We start from the raw sequence: 27,952 nt of genomic DNA on the forward strand, positions 1-27,952 counted from the left end.
TATCTTCCATTTGCCGGAAAGTGAAATGTCAAACTCTGCCAGAATTTGAAGGAAAAGTATAAAAAGCCATGTCTAAATCAAAACGGGCCAGACCTATTGTATATTAAAGGCACAGACTTAGAGAATCATAAAATATCAGAAAGGAAAGATATCTTCATGAGCTTCTCATCTTAGCCACAGTTTGTATAGAGGAAATAGACTCTGAGAAGGAAGATGACTTCCCAGGGTCACACAGCAAATTGATGACAGATTCAGACTATTACCTGGGTCTTTTGATTTCTTGCCTATTTACTTTACCCACTGCTGTCTCCCAGGGAAGTCTTGTTCACTCTAGCCACTGAGGCCCACGTTCTTGCCTCTGACCTACAATCAGGGAACACGTTGGAAAAAAAATAGTAATTCTACAACAAATATGTGAATACGTTCTTAAACAACAGCAAGCAACACAGACAAAGCAAACATCTCCCTTGATGTTCTCGTGGTCCCCCAGTTGTCTTTCTGGTCTTTCCTATGTGTGATCAAAGATATGTATGAATATGTATAAAAATATTGGGTTGGCCAAAAAGTTCATTCAAGTTTTCCTATACGATCTTATGGAAAAACTGGAATGAATTTTTTGGCTAACTCAATAGTTTCATTTTCTGTTTTTCTGCAAAATATAACAGTGTGTGTATATTCTGTGCCTTGTTTGTTTGGTCAAATGATATGTCCTTAAGATCTTTTCCCTCTACCCCACAGTTTAATCTAGCCATTACCCTTTTGGTGAACACTTATTGTTTCCAAATTTCTGCTATTTTAAAAGTGCTGCAGTGGAAATCCATGAACAGGCCTCATTGTACTCATTTTTCATATAGATACAAAGGGCCAGAATTACTAGATATAAGGGCAATGAGCATTTTAAATTTTCAAAGCTACAAGTACCCTACAGATTATCTATTCTAATTTATTTACACTCCCATCAGCATTGTTGTTCAAGAGTGCCCAAGTTTCTGTACCCTTGCCAGCACTTGACATTTTTGCTAATATGGGTGAAAATCATTCCAATTCCTAGACTATATAAAAGCTTAAGCATCTTTTCACATATTCATTGCATGTTTGTATCTCTTATGTGAATTTTCTGGACATATCCTCTCCCTATTTTCCTAAGGGGTGATTCTTATGGATTTATTTTACCCCTGCAAAGATACAGCAAATAAAAATGGCTCAAGTGGAAGCAGATGAGATTTGAAGTTTGACACAGAAGGGCATTTCCTGATGGATTGTGGGGGGTAGGAAGTTGCTCGAACCCTGAGAAACTGAGAAATAGTTCTGAACTGTTTGTGGGGTTGGGGAGAATTTAAAAGTAGAAATTCTGTATATTCTGAACAGAGGTCAGTCCTACACCAGGCGAGCATGCTTATGATGACCTCATTGTTTCACCCCTGGCTGAGATTTTGATCTTTGAAGATGGAAGGCAGTGGATTTCCTCTGTGAGGAACTCTCATCTGGATTCCAAACATCTGGGCCCCTAATCTGGCTTTTCCTTTGAAAACATGAGTGGTTGAAGGGGCGTGGGATGGAGAAAAATAGAATATCATCGCATAGATTTTTTTCTTCAATATTTAAAACACTCGATATCCACACAGTCAAATATGTTCCTAAAAGTTTATTTGTGAAAGCCTGAAGTTTCTGGGAATGTTTGCTGAGGTTTGTGAACCAAACCAAACTGTATTTCTTGAGTCAAGAGCATGGATGTCCTATTTCCCAAGGAGACCAAGAGGCCAGCGCGCGTGGGGCCAATCCAGAGCACATGGGTGCTTGAAGCTGCCCGAGCAGCCAGGTCTTTTTACTCATCCTCCCTACCCTCCTGCGTTCCCAGGGCCAAGCAGGATTGTTTAAACTGGCCCCAGAACCGTTGACCTTGCAGGGCAGCCCCTCAGTACCCCTTTTGTGCAGATGTCAGAAAGATTTGAGACTGTTTTTCTTAGCCAAGAAGAGGGCCTCATTTGGATTTCAAGCTGTTCCTCTCAAGCTCTGTGGGTTGGGAGTGGAACGGAATGTTGGGTCATCTCTGCGATATGCCACAGCCCTTGGCGGGCCTGCCTCCTGCCTTGGGGAGACATTAAGCACATAGCTTGCTGGGCAGTGTGTATTTTTTCTTTGCCAAAGGCCTCTTGAACTGACTAAGACATTTACACAACACCTAGCACTCCTGTGCGACTAGGATCCAACTCTTTGGGACTTAAGTCATCTCAAACTGATTTCTCAAAGGTATGCCCTACCTGTAAAAAGTCCTTGCCCAACGTTTCTGCACCACTTTGTACTTTCCAATGCATCTTTTTCTCAGGGTCTGTATCATAATCTATATGCAACAAATAAGCTGTTAAGTGACTTGTCCAAGGTCACTAGCCTGTCGGTGGCTAAATCAGCCTACTTTAGGAGAATGGCAACTTTTTTTTTTCTTTTTGGCTGTGTAGGATCTTAGTTCCTTGACCAAAAATCAAACCCATGCCCCCTGTTGTGGAAGCGTGGAGTCTTAACCACTGGACCACCATGGAGGTCCCGAAAATGGCCAAGTTAAAAATGACATGCCTGGTAATGTTACATAAAGATGTTCTCCCCATCTCCCCTGGACATTTAAATTTGGATTTAATCTTTGTCTTCCAGCTTTCTTTCATGTTTTTATCTGGAAGAAACATTCTTTTTTCCATATTTTATTTTTTAAAAACTTTTTATTTTGTATTGGTATGTAGCCGATTAACAATGTTGTGATAGTTTCAGGTGGACAGCAAAGGGACTCAGCCATACATATACATGTATCCATTCTCCCCCAAACTCCCTTCCCATCCAGGCTGCCACATAACATTGAGCAGACTTCCCTGTGCTGTTCAGTAGGTCCTTGTTGGTTATCCATTTTAAATATAGCACTGTGTACGTGTCCATCCCAAACTCCCATACTATCCCTTCTCCCAAGCAACCATAAGCTCATCTGTAAGTCTGTGAGTCTCTTTCTGTTTTGTGAGTTCATTTGTATCATTTCTTTTTAGATCCCACATATAAAGGATGTCATATGATATGAAAGAAACATTCTTTTGAGTTGTATTTTTTTTTCTTCTGCCATTGGATTGATCAAATCATTGTAGGTTGACATTTCCATCCCTTGCCCGTTTTTCCCTCCTGGATTTGAAAGCTGTCCCTGCATTATACTCCATCAGTGTGTTTTCTGAGTTGGGAGCAGACAGGACTGCTGGTTTTGTTCTAAGCCTACTATTCCTTACTAACATTTCAGAATTTTCCATTTAAACAGTGTTCTGGTGTTTGCGTACAGAGTGGAGAGCTCCTACTTATTCGTGCATAATTGCAGAAAATCTCAAACCATGGGAAATGTTTGGATGCCCCCAGATAAGGGCTGTTGCCCCCTCTTTTTTGGCCAGGAAGCTGTGTTCTAGCTAGAGAGCTGATGCGGCTAGCCTGAGTTTCACGTGAAACAGCCCAGGTTTCTTAATTCTTTATCTCTGGCTTGCATCATGCTGCTTCTTTGGCACGAAGTGTGTTTCCCATGAATTCCAGAGCTCAGATGCATTCACCACCAGCCCTTAAATTTACTCTCCTCCTGCAAACAGCTGGCGTTCCCTGTGTCAGCTGACTGGTGCCATGGCTACCGAGAGGCTGTTTCTTTTTTTATTCCCCTGAATCAGGGCATTGCTGTGCACATCTTCCCCTTCTCTCTGGGTGCCCTCCCCCACACCCATGCCCTGACTCACTATTACAACAGACACCGTGGTCCTTAATCTCTGTGGGTCCAAAGCGACAGCAATTCATGCACATGACCTCCTGGGGTGGCCAGACCTTGTTCCAGTTACCTGTGCTCAGGCATCTTGCCTTCATTGCCCACTGACTCCTTATCCCTGTGCAGGCTGGCCTCACTGCTCACACTAGTCACCACTAACCCGCCTGTTGCCAAAAACAATGGATGCTTTTCATTCTTATCTTCTTTGACTTCTCTGCTGCACGAGACACCTCCTTCTTTCCTGAAACACTCTGTGCCCTTGGATGTCATCATGCTTTACTCTCCCAGTTCTTCCCTATTCCAACTGGAACTCCCCAGGGTTCTACCCTCATCCTACTTCTCACTGTAGCTCTCTCCCAGGAAAAGTGAAAGTGTTAGTCACTCAGTCGTGTCTGACTCTTTGTGACCCCACGGACTGTAGCCCACCAGGCTCCTCTGTCCATGGGGATTCTCCGGGCAAGAATGCTGGAATGGGTTGCCATTCCCTTCCCCAAGGATTTCAGCTACCACCCATACAAGGATAGATATTCAGTCTCTAGCTCTAGCTCAGACCTTTCTCCATAGCTTCAGGTCAGCACTGGCAGTTTCTTGCTGGATATCTCTGCTTAGAGTCTCACTGGTACCATAAACATGTATCACACAGAATTCAACCACTAACTTCCACCAGACATGATATTTCCTAAGTCCTACCTATTTCTTCCCCATCTCAGCGCATGGCCCCACCGAGCACTCCATTGCTCAAGCTGGAAATCCCAGAACCATTCTTAACTTCTTTTTCTTTCCCCCACTATCACCTCCATTTCATCATCAAATCCCATCTATTTATCTTTCTAAATCAAGCTCAGAAAATCCACCCACGTTTCTCCATACCTATTTCTTCAATCCAGAGCTGTATAGTTTCTTGCCTGAGCTCCCATAATGGCCTCCAGACTGCTCTCCCATCCTCCAGTCCCACTGTTTCCCATCCATTTGCTACTCTGCTGTCATCATCTTTCTAAAACATAAATATGATCGCGAAAATCTTGCTGAAAATCTCTCAATGGCTCCCCATAGATCTCACAATAAAATCTTAACTCTAGCAGGCTTATCAAGGCCTCCATGGCAGGCCCTTGACTTCTCTTCAGCGTTCTCCTTCATCACAAGGAGCCTCCCTCTTCAGAAAAAGAAACAAGACAAAACCATACACAAAAATGGACTATTTACAGTTCACAGTACCCGCTATGTTATTTAATGTGCTCCAGGTTTTAGACCTGCCACTCCCTTTACATGTCATTCTACTTTGTCTATGCTTCCACTAGCTCTGTCTTTTCTCTGCTGACTTGCTTCTATCTATCCATCCTTTGAAACTGAACACAGACTTCACCTCCTGAGAATCTCTCCATGGTAAACAGTTATCCACTCTTCTCATCCTGAATTGCAGCAATCTAATGATTTGTCTGCTCTCCACTATCTTTATGAACTCCTTAAGGGCAAAGACTTGGTGTCCTTAGACTCTACAGGGGCAGTAGGCGCTTACAAACTGTTTCACAAAGGTCTGACCAACCAACCAGCCAATTTGTGTATGGTTCCAGCCTTGCTCATCTGAATTAGCTCTTAAGTTGCTATGAAGTAGATGAGAGTCTCTTCTAGGGAGGAATCCATTCTGCTAAAAGAAGGCAGGGAGCCAGGGCAGTCATTTCAATAGCTCTTCTCAGTCCTGTTCACTGTAAGAATTGCAGCTCCTTCCCACACTCTGGTTCCCATAGCCTGCTTTGGGATTCTGCTCTACCTAACTCCTCTGGGTTTTTGATCTTGACTGCTTCTTCTGCCTGATTGCTTCTTTCTCTGTGTCTAGCAATGCCAGAGACTTGGGAAAATGCTGTTGTTTAACTACCAGAATTCATTCTTTTTCCAAGGTAAGGACCTCTTCATGAATAATTGTGAGTAAAAGATAATTGCAAACTTTCTTTTTGACATTGCTTTCCACCACCCTTCTCTCCACCAAACCTTTTGCTTACAGCCTCGTAGCCTTATACAGTGTCGATGGTCTTCAGTTGCCCTTGCTCTTCCTTGTGGGGATAACAGGAAAGTATCTGTGCAGGGAAGTAGCCACTGGGTGTTTAAAGGTAGGGGAGGGAAGTTAAAAAAAAAAAAAAGATCCCTGTGTATTTTAAATATAGTTATTTAGGTCAAGGATAATTGATGATAATGTTAAAAGTCAGTGTCTCTGCCCTGAGTCAAGATGCAGTCGTAGACCAGCAGATGTTTGTGGTTATCTTAATCCTCTCTTTGATCACACAGGGACAGTATGGGATTTATGGAATATATTATCTGTACTAGTGAGGGAGGCTTCTGTTAGAGAGGAGCCAAGGAGCTGGAGGAGGAGATAAATGCACAGCTGTGGAGTCAAGGGCACTGCCTTAGATACCCAGAAACAGTGCCAGGCCTGAGCTCTGCCAACTGGATGACATTAAGCTGGTGCTTCCCCCTCTCAGGGTCCCAGTTTAACCATCAATAAAGTGAGGGGTTTAGGCGGGGTGATCTCAAAGAACTTACCCGCTCTGATGATCCAATTCAGACCCTGTGTTACCATACCGTGACAGTTCCTTGCCCCTAAAGTGTCTTATCGCACTTTCTAGTGTTGCAGTGAGATATGGAGGGCCATGTTTGACAGTGTTTCACCTTCTGGAGGGGTGTCTTGGCAGCTGCCTCAGACGGAAATCACTTGCCATGGCTTTTTACTTCTGATGCTGGAAGCGCCTAACAGCTGAAGTTGCTCCCCTGCAGGAATGCGCTGTGCTCTCCTCCTTGGCCATCTGGCTGGTGTGATATGAAGAGACTCACAGGGATGTCGCCTTGCCACAACCTCCCCCCGCTCCCGATATCTTCCCTGTCTGGCCAGTTTGCAAGTCTAGCTTTAGAGACCCACTCCTTATGTTAAGCATGGCTGTATCTTTGCATTGCTTGAATCTGTTGCTAGGCTTCTCTGATAAGAGGAGGCAAGCTTATCCTGAATACCTGGGGAGGAGCGGTGTGCACAAATCTTCAGGGACTTCTCAGTTTCCTTGTGCTGCCCTGTTCAGCCATATGTCAGAGACACTGGATATCAAGACATGGGTGAGCATCTCACCCGCCGATGTGCAACATGGTTTCTCCTCCTGGAGTCTGCCTTCCTCTTCCCTCCCCAGCCACACACAGGAAGTCCCCTACACACAAGCAAGTTGCATTCCAAGAGTGCATGGTAAGTCCAATTTGTTCATAAGTCCAACAGAGTTAACCTAGGTACTCAAATACAATTGGCTAAGTGGTGCTGTACTGTCATAGGCTAATTATACTTTTCACGCAAATAATACGTGAAAAACAGGTAAACATAAAAATAAAGAAAAAAATTTTAATCCTACAGTACAGTAGTTTGAGAAGTACAGTAGAACAGTATAACAACTGGCATACTGGGGGCCGGCATCAAGTGAACAGGCAAGAAGAGGTACTGACTGGAGGAGGAGAGGAGGTGGGAGATGGTAGAGCTGAAGGATTGTCAGCAGTAGAGATGGAGGGCAAGCTGCAGTTTCACTCACACCTGATGTTGATGTATTGCCCGTTTGCATTTTTGAAAGTTCACAATGTGAAGGTTCATATGTAATGGACCTGCTGTAATCCTCTCTCCTCTTCTTGCTGTTTTCTGATCTCCAACTTGCTTCTTTCTTCTTCCTGGCTTCCCTCCCTCTGGCTCTAGCATCGCTAGCTCTCCATCACTCATTCTCATTTGCCCTACCATGGCCTCCTGACCTCAGTTACTTCCCTCTGCTTTCGGTGGCCTGGGCTTGCTTCCTGTGTCGCCAGTCCCAGTTTTTTCTTCTCTTGGAGCAGGCATGATAGTAGCAAGAGATGGGAAAGAGAGGCTGAGATGTACTTTACAGAGGAGTCGCACTTCTCCAGCGATTCTAAATCTCAAAATGTGGATCAGTGGTCTCCAGAATTGGTGGGGGTGAGGGAAGAGGAGGTTGGCACAATCAGTCCACTGTACAATCAGCATAAAAGAAAATATTATGACTTCTATTTCCATTTAAATTGAAAATGTCCAGAAAGAAACTAAGATTTGGATTTAAATGATTTAATTTATGTAAAGTGCTTAAAACAGTGTGTAGTACACTGAGAGCTATCTAAATATTAGCTATTATTATCATACTATTCAGCATTTCAAATATGTAATACACATATTGCCGCTGGTACCCTCTGTTGCATATGCTTTGTAAGGTATTCTGAGGGAAGAATGGGAGCCCACAGGTGGAAGGGTTGACCCTGGGCCCCTTACTTTTTTTTCCTGAATGTATACCAGAGATATTGCTATCTCCTTGGGTCCAGTTAAGCGGATTTCTGGATTATACTGTCTAACTACATTAACCCTCACAAAATGGACAAGTGACTTAAGAAGATTCCTGCAAATAAGCCATGTATTGAAGGTAATGCCAATAATGTAAGAACATGAAAAAGGCAGTGCTCACGTTTCTCTTACTCCTCGAATGAATTTTTCCATCAGCCTCACTGTGAGGGAAAACCCATGACAACCTAATCATATGTGACAAGAAGCCAGCAAAAAAGTAATTCAGGGCTAATCAAAAAGACTACATGAAATATGGATTTATGCTCATTGTCAGTAATGAAAGATCTTGCCCTAAGTCCATATGGTGCCTTGAAATATTAGCTAATAATATAATGAAGCCATCACAATTAATAAGACATTTGACATACCATATATTTCATCTTTATCTCATTTTCTATTTATTGTGCTTGTTTCATAATATATATTGTGTACATATATACATATATGCAGAATAGGATGTGTATATAATTTATATAATTACTAATAATATAGTGTGTACACATATAAAGCATGCTATATTTTTTTAACTGCAAAGCATGCAACCAGGAAGACAGCCATATAACCAACCTTAGAGCCTCACCTTAACAATTGTATAGAAAATAAAGAAATGGGGATGTCAGGAGTTGGGAGAAGTGAGACAGCAGAGAAATTTTAAGATCATAAAGTCTCTAACCTGGGAGACTGGATCCAAGCCCCCAGTGGCACATCATAGTTTATAAAAGGCTTTCCCAGCATGCACATGAATGCTCTTTCCCTCTCTTTAAACATGAAGACTTTTGGAAGAAGCCATTTCAGAGAGGTGAAGAGACTTTCCCAAGGTCCCTTGCGAGTAGCATAGCAGAGATTTGAATCAATTATTCTATCCCCTCTGCTTGGTGTTCTTTCTACCATGTCAGATGTCCTCTTAATTTCATGGCCGTAATCAGCTGAGCTCATCATGGTCAGATTGTTATGAATGGTAGAATACTTGTAGTGGAGAAAATCTGCCAAAGAAATGTAGACCCGATATCAACAAATCTATCATCCTGCCCCCACCTTGTGAGAAATAACCCCTGACCGCATGTATAGCATCTGTTTATATCCTTGTCTGAGTTTTAAAATGTTTTCCTAGTATCTCAGTCTTTTAAAAGTTACAAGAACTGAAACCCATGCATAAGGAAAGCCTGGTTTTCATCTGTGATTACAAGTCTTCTGAGGCATTACATCAATTTTTACAGCTCTGAAACAGGCCTGTCCCTTTATGTAGGCCACTCACTGTATAGAAATTCTCTGCAATGAAGTTAGAAATGTGTATGGATGAAACAACCAACTATATGTCAAGGAAATAATATGGTGTCTGTTCTGAGAAAACTTGCATTAATGGAAGCCTTCCAAGAATGTTTAACAAAATTAATTGCATGGCATCTCTCCTAATCTATAGAAGTCGATGGGAAAAAAATGTGCATTGCTTTGCAGAAATTTGCCTTGCTGTCATCTTTTCAAAAAAGCTTTTATTTTAACAAATAAAGCAGATGGCCAATTATTTAATGACCACCTTTACTTACAGAGGTAGAGGTCCTAGGCTATGTTCTATTTTTCTCATTGTGTTGCATCAGGTTCAAGCCTACTAGACAAACTTTTAAGGAAACACTCTGGAGAATATAGACATATTACAAGCACCAGACTTAAGGAGACTATACACACACACACACACACACACACACACACACACACACACACACACCAGCTAGCAACAGCAACAGCCCTTAATTATACAGCATTACACCATCTGATTGAAAGTCTGAAAGGCAGAACACAAGTCCTCAGAAGGAGGTATTGGTATGGACTGGAATGAATTTAAACAAACTCTTTTTTAAAATTATCATGACAAAAATGTTTCTTTAGGAAGATGAATGTGGTGGGGGCTGTGCAGAATGGCTTAGAGTTAGAGACACGATAGGCAGATAGAATGCTGTCTACTTTTAGAGCTTATGAGGCATGTCGCAAATCCCCTAGCACAACAGAATGGAAACTTTGCATTTTCTGCTGCTCAGATTCTATCTTTCGTTAAATGATTCTCTGCAACCTTGAATACCCACACAGAGACACATACACATTCAAGGTGTATTTGATGACAAAGGCTTGTCTTCATTTTTAGGTGAAGGTATCGCCTTCACCTTTGGGGCTTCCCAGGTAGGGCACAGCAACCCATTCCAGTACTCTTGCCTGGAGAATCCCATGGACTGAGGAACCTGCGGGCTACAGTCCATGGGGTCGCGAAGAGTCAGACACGATTGAAGCGACTTTGCACACGCACACACACACATCACCTTTTTATCTTTTTAATTAACTGAAAGATGGTACTAGTTCCTCCCCACCACATTCATCTTTCTCCTTGGAAACCAGTATCTCCATTGATTAGTCCCTGCTATTTCCAACTGAGAAAAACTCATCCCCAAACCAAGTGGGATCAGCAGCTCTGAAATGATCCTATTTTGATCACAGAAACGACTGTATGATGCTTCTCTTCATCAAATGCTAAAGGCTCCAACAGTTGCTATGATGCCCAGCAAGAAAGGCCAGCTCAGTGGGTTCTGAAAGAGCTTCTGTTTCCTACTTGATACATTTCATTGTGGTAGTTATGAGTGAAAGGTAGAATTTGAGGAATCATGAAATAAAGAAGTCATTGGTTCATAGAAAACAGATCTTAAAGCTTGGTCAGCAGAGAAATCTATAGAATGCCTTCGAATGGTGCCCTTATCCTGATTACCAGTTGGGACGTTAGCAGGCTCTGTGGACTTAGCACTTGATTTTGCTTACAGTCAAATGACAGCTTTTACAGTTTTTGGACGGTTAAGTTTTACTCCTTAATTTTTGAAAAGCCAAAGGAAAAAAATGCTCATTCCTTTAGACCCCAGGAAGATTAATGTCTATGTTTGGTTCTGCGCCATATCAAAGAAACCATGGTCTCTGTCCCTGTACATGTCTTTGCTAGTTCAAGTAATTGGAGCGACTTGGCATTCCACTGCTTTAGTTGGGTTCCTCTTGGATCTGACACCAGTCAGTGGTTGCAGCCCCCTTCATATGTTGCTGGGGGAATGCCAGTAAAGCTATGAGCAAACCAGGGAGCTGGGGAGAAACAGGCTGTGGGGCCCAGAATGGAATGAGGGGTAACCAGGTTTCAGGAGCCAGATTTCCCCAGAGAGAGACAAAAAGAAAGCAAACAAAAGGAAGAGACAGGTCTAAACAGGCACCCCAGACAGGGGCCCTGTGCTGTAAGAACAGAGCCTTAAACTTCACAAAGCTCAGGAAGGGAAGGGAGCCAGGGGTTAAACACAGCCTTTGCAATTCACTTGAAGAATGATTAACTGAACACACATAGAAAAGCCACACATGTTCATATAGAGCAATATTTATTATTCTTAAAACCCACTTAGACACTCCATGAATTTAGAAATCTACCTAAACCTGTAGATCCACATAGATATTAATATTGATCCTCAGAAACCCTGAGGGTACACACCCTTAGAAACACAGACTCAAAGAGGCTCAGCAGCACAAAAATACCGGGAGTCCCACCATGCCTAACAGTGGGCTGGTTTTTGAGGCATGCGACAGAGTTTAATGAACTCATAAAATCCAGTACTGGCACCTGGGCCCAAGCCTCCAGTGACTGGCACCAGAGTAAGAAAAATGAACCTCTCTTTGAATTTTACCTACCAAATCAAGTCCAAACCTAGCTCTAGCTCTAAGAGCAGGATGGAAGCCTGTCTCCTCCATCTCACCCTGTGTGAAATGAGGAACCAGGCTTGAAGGCCTCCCAGGTTCCTCAGAGAAAGCAGGGCATGCAATGTGGCCCCCTCCTTCCCCACAGGCTCATTTACAGCCTAATGGCAAACAGTGCCCAGACCCACAATTTGACCAGCCCCCACGGGATCTCCCTTATGCCCAGCTATCCCAGAGGAACTTGATATCCTGGGGGTTTGGCACCGGCTCTTCACACAGTTTCCAGAAGTTCCTGCTCCTTGGGGCCCACCCAGCCCAGTGCCCGCTCCCACACCCAGCCAGCCCCAGGGGCCTGGTGGCTCTCCAAGGGGACCTCTGGGGTCGGTTCACAAGGCTGCCTCCGAGGGGAGGAGGCCGGCCTGGCCCAGAGGAGATGGTGTCTCTAGCAGGAGACACAGAATTGCCTCTGCAGCCAGAGAGGGCGGCCCAGGGCAGCCTTGAACCACTGACCCACCACCCTACCGCATTCACGGCCCAAATCCAGTGGCCGCCGGCATTTACCAACGGGAGAATCCAGTTGGGAAGAAGCAAACAGGAAAACAAACACAACCTGGGAACTTTGGACCAGCTTCCAAACTGAAAGTCCTCAAATATCCCTTGTCTGACCCCTTGCAAAAAAAGGCCCTCTCATGAAAAAAATGGAGGACCCTTAGATTCCAGGATGCAAAGCCAGAAGCACCTCAGGAATCCTGCAGTCCAACCATTTAATCTTATGTATGGGGGTCCAGAGTGAGGAAGAGACACAAACTCTAGGGAGTTTTCCTTGATTATGAAGGCCAGGTGTGTGTGTATGTGTGTGTGTGTGTGTGTGTGTGTGTGTGTGTGAGAGAGAGAGAGAGAGAGAGAGAGAGAGAGAGAGAGAGAGAGAGGGAGACTATCTGAGCTGCAATCCTGAACCATGAAACTTGTGAGCAGGTATGCCTTCACCCCAGTGACCAGATATTTTTCCCACTGCCCAGGGATCCACAGGTACTCAGGACAGGGGTGGGAAAATTTTCCATCTTGGTAGTACAAGAAATTACAGTGGTTGAGAGCACAGGTTTTAGAGCCAGATCTTTAAAAAGCCCATCTTTTAAGATCTGGCTCTATTATTTACTAGATATGTAAGGTTTACCCTGTGGTTCTCAACCAGGGGCAGTCTTACCAACCAAGGAACATTTGGCCAGGTATGGAAACATCTTGGGTTGCCATAATTGGTGGGGTGCTACTGGCATCTAGTCGATAGAGAACAGAGAAGCTGGTAAACATCCTATGTTGCACAGGACAGTCCCCTACAACATGGAATTATCTGACCCAACATGTCAATAATGTCAAAGTTAAGAAACACTGGCAAAACCAATACAATATTGTAAAATAAAAAATAATAATAATACTAAATAAAAATTTAAAAATTTTAAAAAGTTCATAATAACGTGAAAAAAAAAAGAAAGAAACCCTGTGTTAGGCAAATAATTATCCTGAGCTTCAGTTTCTTCACCTGTGACCTGGAGTAATAGTGACTATCCCACAAGGTTGTTATAATAATTAAATAGACTAAAATATATAAAAACAATTAGTGTAGTGCCCGACACAAAGTGCTCTACTAATTATTAGCTGTTAGTTCCTCAAACTGTGCCTTAACTCCACCTTCTCTTATAGTTATCGGTGCGTATCTCTATTCTCCTTACAGCATAACTCTCTGAAATTGTTGTTTATACTCAAAATCTCCACTTTTGACATTCTCTCTCAAATCCACTGTAATCAGGCTTCCTTGCCTTTGCTCCTATCTTATAAAGGTCACCAATGACATCCACTTTGTTAATTGCAACACTCATGTCTCAGTCTTTGTCTTACTTGACCTGCCACCAGCATTTGAAATGGCTTTCACCCTTTCTTTCTTGAAAAACTTTCTTTGCTTGGCTTCCAAGATAGCACTCCTTTGATTCTCCACCTACCTCGATGTAGAAAGCTTTGCTCCAAGAGGAAAGGGACTTGGTCTGATTTGTTTTGTTTTGTTGAATGAATGAATTAATGAATACTATTTATTGTAAGGATTAAATGAGATCATGTATATAAACTACTTAGTGCGCATCAAGCATTTAATAAATGGCCCCTGTTACCAGTACTACTGCAATTAGTACCACTGGTATTTTTGCTATTATTATCATTCTCCCTTCCTGGGCTATGAGCCTTGTGAGCATGGATTAACATTTAGCTTATCTTGATCTTTTCTTATATGGAGCTTTATTCAATAAAGAAAAGTATATATCCAAACTTGGATATCTATATCCAGAAAACAGTTTGCTATGGATGAGAGTAGCTGATGAAGGCATGAGCCTAGAGCAGGGCGTTAGAAGAGAAATAGGGTTGAAAGAGCTTGATTGGGGGTGGGGTGGATGGCTAGAGTCTCATAGGCATCCAAAGGGAGTCACACTTAAGCCACGTCTACTCCCCTCTTCATAAATGATGGGATCATAAAAGGTAGGGAGTAGCAGTTCTCATCCATTAATCATCTCAATTCTTTCCCTCCCAGGTATGGGGGAGAAGCAGGACTGTAGCCAAATGTTAGCATGAACAGGGCTTATCTGTTGGGTTTGACAGAGTAAGCAAAATAAATTCACTTGACTCATAGTACTGGTTGAACTTCATTTTCAGTCGTCTTGAACTTTGAGCAACTTTGTACCCTAATCAACTCCCATTAGCATCTGTACAAATTTGCAAGTGGCATTTATATTAGCCTGAAAATTTGTACACTTAGGGATCATCGTTAGGAAAAGTACACAATCCAAATTATATTAGAAAACTTGTGAATACTCAAAACATCTATTAGGTGTTACTGATCATTCTAGTAACATTTGGGCAGCATTTTGAGTGAAAATGAGATAATAACCAAATAGTCTATTTGACCCAAGATTCTTTTTTCCATATAAAATAGAATGTCTAGTTTTTATAATATTCATGCTATTAACTACTGCCAATTGTGGCAGTAAGTAATGGCTAGCTGTTCCTTTCTTTCCTTCACCATCTACTCCAGACAGAATGCCCACACATTGGACCCTAAGAGATACTATTAAATAAAACCCATATGTTTTCAGTCGCTGACCATCCAAAACCTACACTCCTGCTCACTTGCATTATAGCTCATATGCAGTAACCAATGTGCTTTACAGATGGGTCAGCCTATCTGAACTTTTCCGGATGGGACCTGCCCAGGTGCAGAGAAAAGTTGTAACCTGGTTTACATCAACTGACCAAAGATTTTTTTTAATCCACGAAACCCAAACCTGTGATTCAAAAGGAATTATATTAATACAACTTTATTTTCAAATCAGCATTTATTTTCTTTGAGTTTGAACTTGCCATCAACTCAAAGATCTTCTAAAAATTAACTGTTTGAAAATTTTCTAAACTTTTTTGAACAGTCTTGTTTTTTAAGGGTTCCTATAGGCACTTAATAAATACACAAGTGACATAAAAGCCACCATGATTTTCCAACTGACTGGGCTGTTGGCGACTTTCAGAAGTTCTACTATTATTTGTCAAAGATCCTCCAATATCCATCTGGGTCCACAGATAGCCAGGCTCTTGAAAGAAGTGTTGATAGAGCCCATGGGGGGTGGGGGGGTTGTGATTCACTCTGGAAAGATGACCCAGCTGCCCCAAGTCCCCTGAGTCTCCTATAGATGCCAAATGAGCTCCTAGCCTAGTAATCCCATCTGTGATCTAAATGTATCCAGAAACCACCCATTCATCTCCTCATCTTGACTAATGTGCTCACAGAGACATATTTTTCCTAAGATATAGGAATTGCTATCAGAGCTATCAGAGAAAATGATTGTCATCTTTTTAATCATTGTCATCACAAAAATAACATGTAACAATGAGATAATAGTAGTTATTACCATTTAAAACATGTTTACTCTGTGCCAGGCATTGTGCTGGGTATTTTATATATGTCACCTCATTTAATATTTTCAATGAGTTATAAATATCATGGATGGTTGCCCAACCATCACCACTCTAATTCCATTTACATTTCATCACCCTGTCTCAGTTAATTTTCACAGTAGCCTTGGGGAGTAGGTATTTCTTTTAAACCCCATTTTGCAGATAGGGAAACAAAGATTTAGAGGGGTTAAGTTTTTTGCCAAGTTCCCACAGCATGTGAGTAGTGGAGCTGAGAGTCAAAGGCTAATCTCTCTGGACCACAAACCCGTACCTCTTTCTATCCCGTTGCTGGTCCTTTATTTGTACCATAGTGCATTATAGGCTCCACTAACAGGGACACCAAAGGGAAAAATTGTAACTTTCTTGTTTCTCTCTTCCACTTCTTGCCCTCCTCTCCTTTATCTCTCATGGGATTGATGGCTTTGGTATCCCTAGCAACCACCTTCCTCCCCCCACACTGCCTTCATATACATCCGAATATACAACACACAGTTCCCCTGTCAAAATCTCTTCTCAACTAGTGATCTGAATTTGCACTGAAGGTCTTAAAGACTTATAAAACCAACTTGTTTTACCCTCTTACTCCCACCTTCCCCACGCCATACAACATGTAGGATCTTAGTTCCCCCAACAAGAATGGAACCCATGCCTCCTGCTTTGGAAGCACAGAGTCTTAACCACTGGACCTCCAGAGAAGTCCCTGTTATACTCTCTTAGGCCTACTTTGTTTAACAGGATTTCCCAGGTGTCTCAATGGTAAATAATCAGCCTGCCAAATCAAGAGACTCAAGAGACGTGGGTTAAATCCCTGAGTTAAGAAGATCCCTTGGAAGAGGAAATGCTACCTATTCTACTATTCTTGCCTGGAAAATCCTACAGACAGAAGAGCTTGGCAGGCTACAGTCCATGGGGTGACAAAGAGTTTGACATGACTGAATGATTGAGCACACAAACACAAGCCATCATTTAGGACAGTGATATGAACATAACTTTTGGCATCAAGCTTAGATTTTAAGTTCTGGTTTCCCCATGCTAAATATGTTACTCTGGGCAGTTCACCCCTGTGAGCCCCAGTTTCCTCAGCTATAAAATGCAAATAATAATAGTACACTCAGGACTTCCCTGGCAGTCCAGTGGTTAAGACCTCCAATGCAGGAAGCATGGGTTTGATCCCTGGTCAGGGAGCTAAGATCCAACCTGCTATGTGGCATGGACAAAAATAATAATAATAGTAGTACACACATCACAGGACTATGCAAGCTGAATGACATATACATGCCAAATGTACAATGCAGTGCCTTGAAACAGTGCATGCATGCTAAGTCGCTTCAGGAGTATCTGACTCTTTGAGACCTTATGGGCTGTAGTCCGCCAGGCTCCTCTGTCCATGGGTTTCTCCAGGCAAGAATACTGGAGTGAGTTGCCATGCCTTCCTCCAGGGGATCTTCCGTACCCAGGGATCGAACCCATGTCTCTTATGTTTCCAGCGTAAGAGAACCTGGCAGCCAGGTTCTTTACCACTCACGCCACCTGGGAAGCCCTTGAAATGAAGTACATACTCAGTAAATGGTGGTAGTTATTTTGGTGACTTCAGCAAATGGGTAGAATAGGGAATTATAGAGTACCTGTCAAGATATATGGCCTGGAATCTCTTTAATCTCTTTTTTTAAAGCATTTATTATGCAAGGAAATGAATGATAGTTTGCCAGGCAATATATCAATCAAGTTAAATAGTTCCTGCAAATTCTTGCCAGTTTAATCAACTAAAAGCATAAAGATCCCCTTTAGCATTAAATCTCTGCTTTCCTCACAACAGTCATAGCATTTCTGTCTTTAAGAAACTACACTGATTCCCTATTGTCATCAAAAAGCAAAACTTGACTTGAAGATATTGAGCATAGCCAGGAGTGGTACAGTGTCTGGTTGGGTCCAACATGCCTGAGAGATCAAGTAGTCCTGGCAGACCCCACGTGGTGGGATAGAGGTCAAAGGCCCAAATACAGTTGAGAGTATAACCTATGGGCTATTTTAGAGTTAGTAGGTTAAGATGAGAATCTGGAATATACATTTTAAGCCAGGTTAGCAGGTTAGGGTTTAGGTCACTCCCAACATACAATCCAAACAGGAGCTGGGTGAGCAGTCAGCAGAGATCCAAACAGCAGGATGCCCTGACACAATCTAAGATAAATGCCAGAGACCCGAGCTTGACTCATGATCATGTTAGCCACTGTTTATATACCATATAACAGGCACTGTGCTATGGGTTTTACTGTGCATTCATTATCTCATTCAATTCTTACAACCATCTTATAAGGGTAAGTAGCATTATCTTCCCTGTTTTAAAAATTAAGGAAACCAAGGATCATAGCACTGAAAAGTGGTGAAGCCAGGAGTGAATCCTATATCTGTCCAACATACTTGCCCTCAATCACTGTGTTATATTAATGCCTCCCAAAATGTCAGAGTACTGATGGTAACCACAGGCCACACACCTGGAGACTTTATTGTTGTTGTTCAGTTCACTAAATTGTGTCCAACTCTGCAACCCCATAGACTGCAGCACACCAGCTTCCCTGTCCTTTACCATCTCCCAGAATTTGCTCAAATCCATGTCCAACATTTTAAGAATGTCAGTGATGCCATCCAACCATCTCATCCTCTGTTGTCCCCTTCTGCTGCCCTAAATCCTTCCCAGCATCAGGGTCTTTCCCAATGAGTTGGCTCTTCCCATCAGGTGGATAAGTAGTGGAGATTCAGCTTCTGCATCAGTCCTTCTGATGAATATTCAGGGTTGATTTCTTTTAGGATTCACAGGTTTGATCTCTTTGCAGTCCAAGGGACTCTCAAGAGTCTTCTCCGGCACCACATTTTGAAAGTATCGATTATTCAGCATTCAGCCTTATTTATGGTCCAACTCTCACATCCATACATGACTACTGGAAAAACCATAGCTTTGACCATACAGACCTTTGTTGGCAAAGTGATGTCTCTGTTTAATACACTGACTAGGTTTGTCATAATTTTGCTTTCATGGAGCAAGCATCTTTAATTTCAGGAGATGGCAAGAATGAATGTCGACATTTTAGAATCAGTGAACTAAAATGGACCAGAATGGGTGAATTTAATTCAGATGACCATTATTTCTACTACTGTGGTCAAAAATCCCTTAGAAGAAATGGAGTAGCCCTCATAGTCAACAAAAGGGTCTGAAATGCAGTACTTGAGTGCAGTCTCAAAACCTACAAAATGACCTTATTTCATTTTCAAAGCAAACCATTCAAAATCACAGTAATCCAAGTCTATGCCCCAACCACTAATGCTGAAGAAGCTGAAGTTGAACAGTTCTATGAAGACCTACAAGACCTTCTAGAACTAACACCAAAAAGAATGTACTTTTCATCATAGGGGATTGGAATACAAAAGTAGGAAGTCAAGAGATACCTGGAGTAACAGGAAAGTTTGGCCGTAGAGTACAAAATTAAGCAGGGTAAAGGCTAACAGAGTTTGCCAAGATAAGACACTGGTCATAACAAACACCCTCTTACAACATGAGATGACGCTACACATGGACATCAACTGAAATCAGATTAATTATATTCTTTGCAGCTGAAGATGGAGAAGCTCTATACAGTCAGCAAAAATAAGACCTGGAGCTGACCATGGCTCTGATCATCAGCTCCTTATTGCAAAATTCAGGCTGAAATTGGAAAAAGTAGGGAAACCACTAAGTCATTGAGATATGACTTAAATAAAATCCCTTATGATTATACAGTGGAGATGGAAACTTAGGCACAAGGATTAAATGATCCCAACAGCAAAGCTGATTTTCTGCTTAGCCAGAGAATTACTGAAGTGAAGGGTCATGGTTTTTCCTACTTTTTGATGGGAGTAGTATGCTGAGAGTCTGAGTTGGGGCTGAGAATATCAGAAAAGGGCTATGGCAGGGTCCGGGTTGAACCGAGGTGGGTTACTGAAATGACTTTTCCAGGCTTTTGCTTTATTTGCTGCTGTACACAAGTTCACTTTGTCTTATGGATGTGCCCTGGAAATGTTTTCTTGATTGCCTCATATATTTTAATTTTCAGTGGTCACAAATAGAATAATAGCTCCGATCACTCTACGTTAAATTTCTTATCTGTTTCCCTTGATCTATAAACAAAATACAACAAGCAGGAGAAGATGCTTGGATGGAGTTTGCGTGCTCAGAAATAGCTTCAGCAGGAAAGAGCTGAAGAGAGTGGGAAATGCCTCTATTGAAAGCATTTATTGGAGCCTCTATTGGAAAGCACCTTGGTCTTCTTGGAAGTGGAGGTAGGCTGTGAGCTACCTCTGAATGTTTTCTCCCCTCTAGTGGTCAATGGAAGGAGGAAAGAATGGTGGTATAAGCGGTGCCCACTTTTTACTGTAAATGCAATCCTGGAAATAACATCCAAAGAAGATTGCTTCCTTAAGAACAGTGTTATCGACACTAGAGGGGAAGGAGAGGATGGGATGAATTGACAGAGTAACCTTGAAACATATACACTACCATTTGTAAAACAGATAGCTAGTGGGAAGTTGCTGTTTAGCACAGGGAGTTCAACCTGATGCTCTGTGTCAACCTAGAAGGGTAAGATGAAGTGGAAGGTGGGACAGAGGTTCAGTAGGGAGGGGATATATGCATACTTATGGCTGGTTCACATTATTGTATGGCAGAAAGCAACATAACATTGTAAAGCAATTATCCTCCAATCAAAAATAAAATTTAAAAAAGAACAATGTTATCATTGGAGCTATAATTCAAACCAAGGACACTTTATACAATAAATTTAAAATATGACCAACGATTTGCATATTAGCACAGATACACTCAAAATAAGACTATGATGATTCTAAATAATAAAATTAATGTGTGCACCTTATAATGGACACAGATACAGTCTACATAATTGTTATAAAAGGGAGCCATGCTGCATGCTGTATCACCTTTTTCATCTAATTATAAAATGCACCTAAAATAAACAATACAATATACATTGACTAAACATTTTATTAACAGTTTTTTCACCTTCTTAGACGTTAACTTGAAAGTGCTTTCCAAAGTAATCTTAAGTTCTCTCCACAGAGCCATTTATCAAACGAAGTTCCACAATCACCAGGATACTGTTCAAACAATTTCCAAATGTGTCTCTAAAATTAATACTGCCAGTTACCCTTCCCAATTAATCCTCTCTGCATTTTGGCAATGTGTATCAATAGCCTTAAAAATGTTCACAGCCTCTGACACAGTAATTCCACTCTTATAAGGCAAAGCAGTGCAGAAAGATTTATGAATGAAGATATTCATTAGAGCCCTGTTTAACAGTAAAAAGTGGAAAAGCCTAAATTTCATACAATAGGGGAATAGTTAAGTAAAGAAATACGGTATATCCCTTGCAGTGGAGTATTGTACAGTCATTGATATGATGTTTCTTTGAAGAAGGTTTAATGACTTGGAAAAATGCTTATGATATAACATTAAGTGGGAATTATGGGAAATGAGCATTTATACAGTATGATCACAAGTTTGTAATGATAATAATTATAATATATACCCAACTGTGAAAAAAAATACTGAAAGAACATATACAAAAAGTTAGCCGTGGTTATCATCAGGAAGTAGAATTGTGAGGGAAATTTTGGACAGGCAGAGAAACAAGAGCCCATCAGAAAGACTGAGAAAGTATTCCTAAATATGATGCTAATGAGATCTGAAGGAATGAGGTGATGAATGAGTAGCAAAGCCCAATATACAATGTATGTTGTATTGTTTTCTTGGGAAGAGGCCTGGGTCTATTCTGTGAATCAGAGGGCAGACTCAAGTAGGATGATCAATCATCCTGGTTAATCCAAGAATAAGGGGTTTCCCAAGAGTGGGAGTTGAAGCATTAAACCAGGAAATTTCTGTGCTCAATGGGATGCATTAGTCACCCCAGACTCAAGCCAGCCGAGACTGGGAGATGGGTCGTGTCATGACCAAAGTCACACAGGAAGCAGAGCACTGGGCTGGAAATTCAAAGGGCTTAATTCTCCTTGCTATTCTGATGCCTCTTGGCAAGGTATTTAATTTCAGTCTTAGTTAAGGCTATAAACACTTGCCTTTGTTTACTTGTTCCACAGACTAAATTCAATTATTCTCAAATACAAGGGATTGTCAGTAACAATAAACATGTAGTAGGCACACACTATATCACTTTGAGGCACCAAGATTAGGGGAGTATTAATGATTCCCAACATATAGAATTTTGAAGTCTGATAAGTGAAAGTGAAATCGCTCAGTCATGTCCGACTCTTTGCGACCCCATGGACTATGGCCTACTAGGCTCCTCTGTCCATGGGATTCTCCAGGCAATAATACTGGAGTGGGTTACCATTTCCTTCTCCAGGGGATCTTCCGGACCCAGGGATCAAACCCAGGTCTCCCGCATTGGAGGCAGACGCTTTAACCTCTGAGCCACCAGGGAAGCACACGTGAAGTCCGATATTATATTTCTAAATAAATTAATACAATGTTTATTTTCTAGTAAACACTCATTAAACATTTTCTCTGATGATACTGTGTGACTGATTATATGTTTCAATTTGAAAAGACAGATATGGGAATCTCCTGAAAGCAACTCTATGAGATAGTACTATAGTCCTGCCATTTTACAGATGAGAAAATTGTGGCTCATAGAGGTTAGTTGCCTTGCCTAAGTGTGTACAGTCAGTAAGTGACAGGACTCAAAGCACTGCACTCAATATGCCAGCAATTTGGAAAACTCAGTAGTGGCCACAGGACTGCAAAAGGTCAGTTTTCATTCCAATCCCAAAGAAAGGCAAGGACAAAGAATGTTCACACTACTGCACAATTGCACTCATCTCACACGCTAGCAAAGCAATGCTCAAAATTCTCCAAGACAGGCTTCAACAGTACCTGAACCATGAAATTCCAGATGTTCAAGCTGGATTTAGAAAAGGCAGAGGAAGCAGAGATCAAATTGCCAACATTCGTTGGATCATTGAAAAAGCATGAGAGTTCCAGAAAAACATCTACTTCTGCTTTATTGACTATGTCAATGCCTTTGACTGTGTAGATCACAACAAACTGGAAAATTCTTCAAGAGATGGGAATACCAGACCACCTGACCTGCCTCGTGAGAAATCTGTATGCAGGTCAAGAAGCAACAGTTAGAACTGGACATGAACAGATTGGTTTCAAATCAGAAAAGGAGTACGTCAAGGCTGTGTATTGTCACCCTTCTTATTTAACTTACATGCAGCATTTATCATGCGAAATGCTGGGCTGGATGAAGCACAAGCTGGAATCAAGATTGCCAGAAGAAATGTCAATAACCTCAGATATGCAGATGACACCAGTCTTATGGCAGAAAGTGAAGAAGAACTAAAGAGCCTCTTGATGAAAATGAAAGAGGAGACTGAAAAAGTTGGCTTAAAACTCAACATTCAAAAAAAAAAAAACAAACAAAAAAACAAAAAAAAAACAAAAAAAAACTCAACATTCAAAACTAAGATCATGGCATCCTGTCCCATCACTTCATGGAAAATAGATGGGGAAACAATAGAAACAGTGACAGGCTTTATTTTGGGGGGCTCCACAATCACTGCAGATGGTGACTGCAGCCATGAAATTAAAAGACACTTGCTTCTTGGAAGTAAAGTTGTGACCAACCTAGACAGTATATTAAAAAGCAGAGACATTACTTTGCCGACCAAGTCATCTAGTCAAAGTTATGGTTTTTCCAGTAGTTGTGTATGGACGTGAGAGTTGGACCATAAAGAAAATTTAGTGCTAAAGAATTGATGCTTTTGAACTGTGGTGTTGGAGGAGACTCTTGAGAGTCCCTTGGACTGCAAGGAGATCCAACCAGTCTATCCCAAAGGAAATCAATCCTGAATATTCATTGAAAGGACTGATGCTGAAGCTGAAACTCCAATACTTTGGCCACCTGAGGTGAAGAACTGACTCACTGGAAAAGACCCTGATGCTGGGAAAGATTGAAGGTGGGAGGAGAAGGGGATGGCAGAGGATGAGATGGTTGGATGGTATCACCGACTCAATGGGCATGAGTTTGAGCAAGCTCTGAGAGCTGGTGATGGACAGGGAAGCCTGGCATGCTGCAGTCCATGGGATTGCAAAGAGTCGGACACTACTGAGCAGCTGAACTGAACTGAACTGAAAGTGGTAGGACCATTTGTCCCCTGGTCCAGCACTCTTTGCTCTTCCCTGATAGCTCAGTTGGTAAAGATTCTGTCTGCAATGCAAGAGACCCCGGTTTGATTCCTGGGTCAGGAAGATCCGCTGGAGAAGGGATGAGCTACCCACTCCAGTATTCTTGGGCTTCCCTTGTAGCTCAGCTGGTAAAGAATCCTCCTGCAACGCAGGAGACCTGGGTTCGATCCTTGGGTTGGGAGGATCCCCTGCAGAAGTGAAAGGCTACCCAATCCAGTATTCTGGCCTAGAGAATTCCATGGACTGTATAGTCCATTGGGTCACAAAGAGTCAGACACGACTGAGCAACTTTCACTTTCTTTTCTTTCCAGCACTCTTTGGGCTTCCCAGATGGCTCAATAGTAAAGAATCCACCTGCCAATGCAGGAGACATTGCGGGTTCGATCCCTGGGTCAGGAAGATCCCCTGGTGTAGGAAATGGCAACCCACTCTAGTATTCTTGCATGGGAAATTCCATGGACAGAGGAACCTGGCAGACTACAGTCCATGGGGTTGTGAAGAGTCGGACACAGCTGAGTGACTGAGCACCAGCATTCTTTTCCACTTGCATTAAACTGCCACCCAGTGAAAAGCTTTTTGGTCTTTTTTGAGAACACTGACAACAGTTTTTTTGTTTTGTTTTGTTTTGTTTTTTACTGTAGACAATGTTCCTACCTACATCTTCAGTTTAGTCAAAGTCTACTCTTAGACCAAATAGAGGCCACCAGGGAACATTCTATGGGATATTTGTTTGCAAGCCTCAGAGAACTTCAGGATTCTTTAGAAGGGCTGTAAATTACAAGGCCTGCAGGAGACTTCTCACAGGGTAAGGATGAAAGTCAGTAGTATTATAGTAAATGTTTAACCACTGGCTCTGAGAGAAGGGGTAGAGGGACCCTGATTTGTAGCATGTGCAGACATCACATCATAAATATTTCTACCAGGGTTGATTTAAAGCTACCCCTGTGATTGGCTTCTGTGAACCAGTGCTAGCCAGTATGAAGTAGTGCAGGCCAGTTCCAGCACATTACTAGAAGCAAAATATAACTTTGAATTGGTAGCTTTCCTGAGCTTATATAAATCCAGTGAGAATTCAAGTATGGGCATTATTCAAAGAGCTTGGTTTTAGTATGTGAAAAAGGGAGAAGAAAGGGAATACAAGGTAATGGGTTATGATACTCCAGCTAGTGGGATAATTTAAAGGATGGTCCAGGGGAACAGAGAAGCTTCTGGTTACTTCCTGCAGGTACAGATCTGGCCACTCATGAAACCTCTCAGTAAAGCCAAGCACCTAAGGATGAAAGAATTTGTCAAGCTTTTCATTTTCCCACCAGCTTTCTAGTTTGAACATTTTCAAACCTTCATTAAAGTTACAAGACTAGAACAATGAGCGCCCTTATAGCCTTCACCTAGATTTACCTATTCTTCATATTTTCCCACATCTACTTTATTTTGTGTGTATGTTATTTGCTCAGTTGTGTCCTACTTTTTGCAATCCCATGGACTGTAACCTGCCAGGCTCCTCAGTCCATGACAAGATTCTCCAGGCAAGAATATTGGAGTGGATTGCTATTTCCTTCTCCAGCGCATCTTCCCAACCCAGGGTCTCCTGCATTGCAGGCAGACTCATTACTGTCTGAGCCACCAGGGAAAGGCTTATGAACTATTTGAGAGGTATTTGTAGATATCTTGACTCTTTACCCCTGAAACACTTGAGTAAGAGTCTCCTAAAAACAAGGGCACTATCCTATGTAACCACAGTAACTCGGCAAATACAACACTGATACAACAGACAGGTATAAAGTCTATAGGGCTTCCCAAGTGGCACTAGGGGTAAAGAACCCACCTTCCAATGCAGGAGACATGAGTGATGTGGGTTCAGTCCCTGGGTCAGGAAGATCCCCTGGAGGAGGGCATGGTAACTCACTCCATGTTCTTGCCTTGGAAATCCCATGGACAGAGGAGCCTGGAGGGCTATAGTCCATAGAGTTGCAAAAGGGTCAAGACACGATTGAAGCAACTTAGTGCACACACAGTCATAAAGTTTATTTTCACACTTCCCCTATTGTCTCAATAATGTCCTTATAGTTTTTTTGATGCAATAAAATATTACGAATTGCATTTAGTTTTCAGTATCTTGTATCTCCTTTAATCTGGAATCCCACACCCCACTGTTTTCCTTTGGTCTTTTATGACATCAGCAATTGTTTTTAAGAGTCCAGGCCAGATGTTTTGTGGAATGTCTCTCAGTTTGCTTCCTCTGATTATTTCTCGGGCTTCCCTGGTGGCTCAGATGGTAAGGAATCTGTCTGCAATGTGGGAGACCCGGGTTCGATCCCTGGGTTGGGAAGATCCCCTGGAGAAGGAAATGGCAACCCACTCCAATATTCTTTCCTGGAGAATCCCCATGGACACAGGAGCTTGACAGGCTACAGTCCACGGGGTCACAAAGAGTCGGACATGACTGAGCAACTAATGAATACATTAAGCTTAAATTTTTTTGTTTTCCATGATGTTATATCCTTTTTAGTGCCTCAAAACAAAGGAACGTGTCATTTTGGCCATTACTGATAATGTTAAACTCAATCATTTGGCTAGGGTGGTATCCAACTGGTGGTATCAGTCCAATTTCTCCATTGCCCTGGTATTAGTCAAGTTTTGAGTTTGTGTGAATATTCTGTTCAAGGAGAAGCTTCTTTATGCCACAAGTATAAATTACCTTATTACTGAAGGTATAAATTACATAGTTCACTGCAGAACCACGGGTTGAAAAGGCATTTTCCCTAATTAAAAGGAAAAATAGAAGATGAGATTTATTTTTTTTAAATGGCACTAAACCTCTTAGCCAAATTCATGAGCTATTCACATGATGAGGGATCTTATCTAAATAAGGGGTTCCTTATCTAAATTTTGAACTGCTGGCGGAGGCTTAGGTTCCAATTTATACATATATGTGTTCCTAGAGTGTAGTCTAGTGCCTAGGCAACCATAGGTGCTCGGGGAAAGTTTATGGAATAAATATCTCTCCACTGTACTGTCTCCATGAACAAGAAATTAATCACACTAAGCAAAAAATTGTACCTTATTTTTTCAACTGGCAGCAGCTGGAATTGATTTGGCTACTTAAGCACCACTCTTCTCATGGGAAATGACAGAGCTTTCAGTTTCATCCAGGTATTTGACCTTACTCAGGCACTATTCAAGACTCTGGTTATTCTAAAAATCTTAGCTTCTCTATATTAAAGTCAAAAACTGCTCTAAATAAATCAAGGATCAGCCCTGTATTTGTTAGGATTAGACTTGGCTGCAAATGACAGAAAACCCAAAATAAAAGTGGGTTAAACAATACAGTCATTTATTTCTCTCTGATGTAAAAGTCCATAGTTCTGGCCAAGATGGAGTAACAGGGACTGGATTTACCCTCCTGCCTGAAACAAGTGAAAAACCAGACAAAATGAAAACAATAGTCTTCAGACATCGGACACCAGGCAACAAAGAACAGCGATTTCTGAGAGACAGGAAACAAACAAGGTGAGCCCTATGATTCCCCCAGCTTACTGCCTGGAGAGAGTTTCCAGGCAGCAGTACAGGGAGAAGGAACCCAGGCAGGGCCAGGTGGATGGGGATATGGAGCTGGGAATTGGAAAAACTAGGGCAGCTAGAATTTGCAAGACAAGATACCAGAGAAGAGAAAACTGTATACAAAGAGAACTTTGGAGACTTGCAGAGTTCCCCCTGATTCATCAGCTGAATTCTGATCAACACATGTATATGAGGCTAGGAAAAGAATCACCCAAAAGGATCAGAAGAAGCAATCCTCAGATACCATTTACACAGGACTATAAATAGTGCCCGTTCCTTCCAGCCAGAATGGAAAATCTCATAATTCAGAGCTTCAGAG

At 41.9% G+C, this 27,952-nt stretch overlaps 1 protein-coding gene across 3 annotated transcripts in view; it reads left to right on the forward strand.

Annotated features, from left to right (window-relative positions):
- The window catches only part of COL4A6 (collagen type IV alpha 6 chain), a 345,428-nt gene that overhangs the window by 155,542 nt on the left and 161,934 nt on the right, over positions 1-27,952 (forward strand). The window lies entirely within an intron of this gene.

This window comes from Ovis canadensis, chromosome X (assembly GCF_042477335.2).
Source record: "Ovis canadensis isolate MfBH-ARS-UI-01 breed Bighorn chromosome X, ARS-UI_OviCan_v2, whole genome shotgun sequence".
Lineage (NCBI taxonomy): Eukaryota > Metazoa > Chordata > Mammalia > Artiodactyla > Bovidae > Ovis > Ovis canadensis.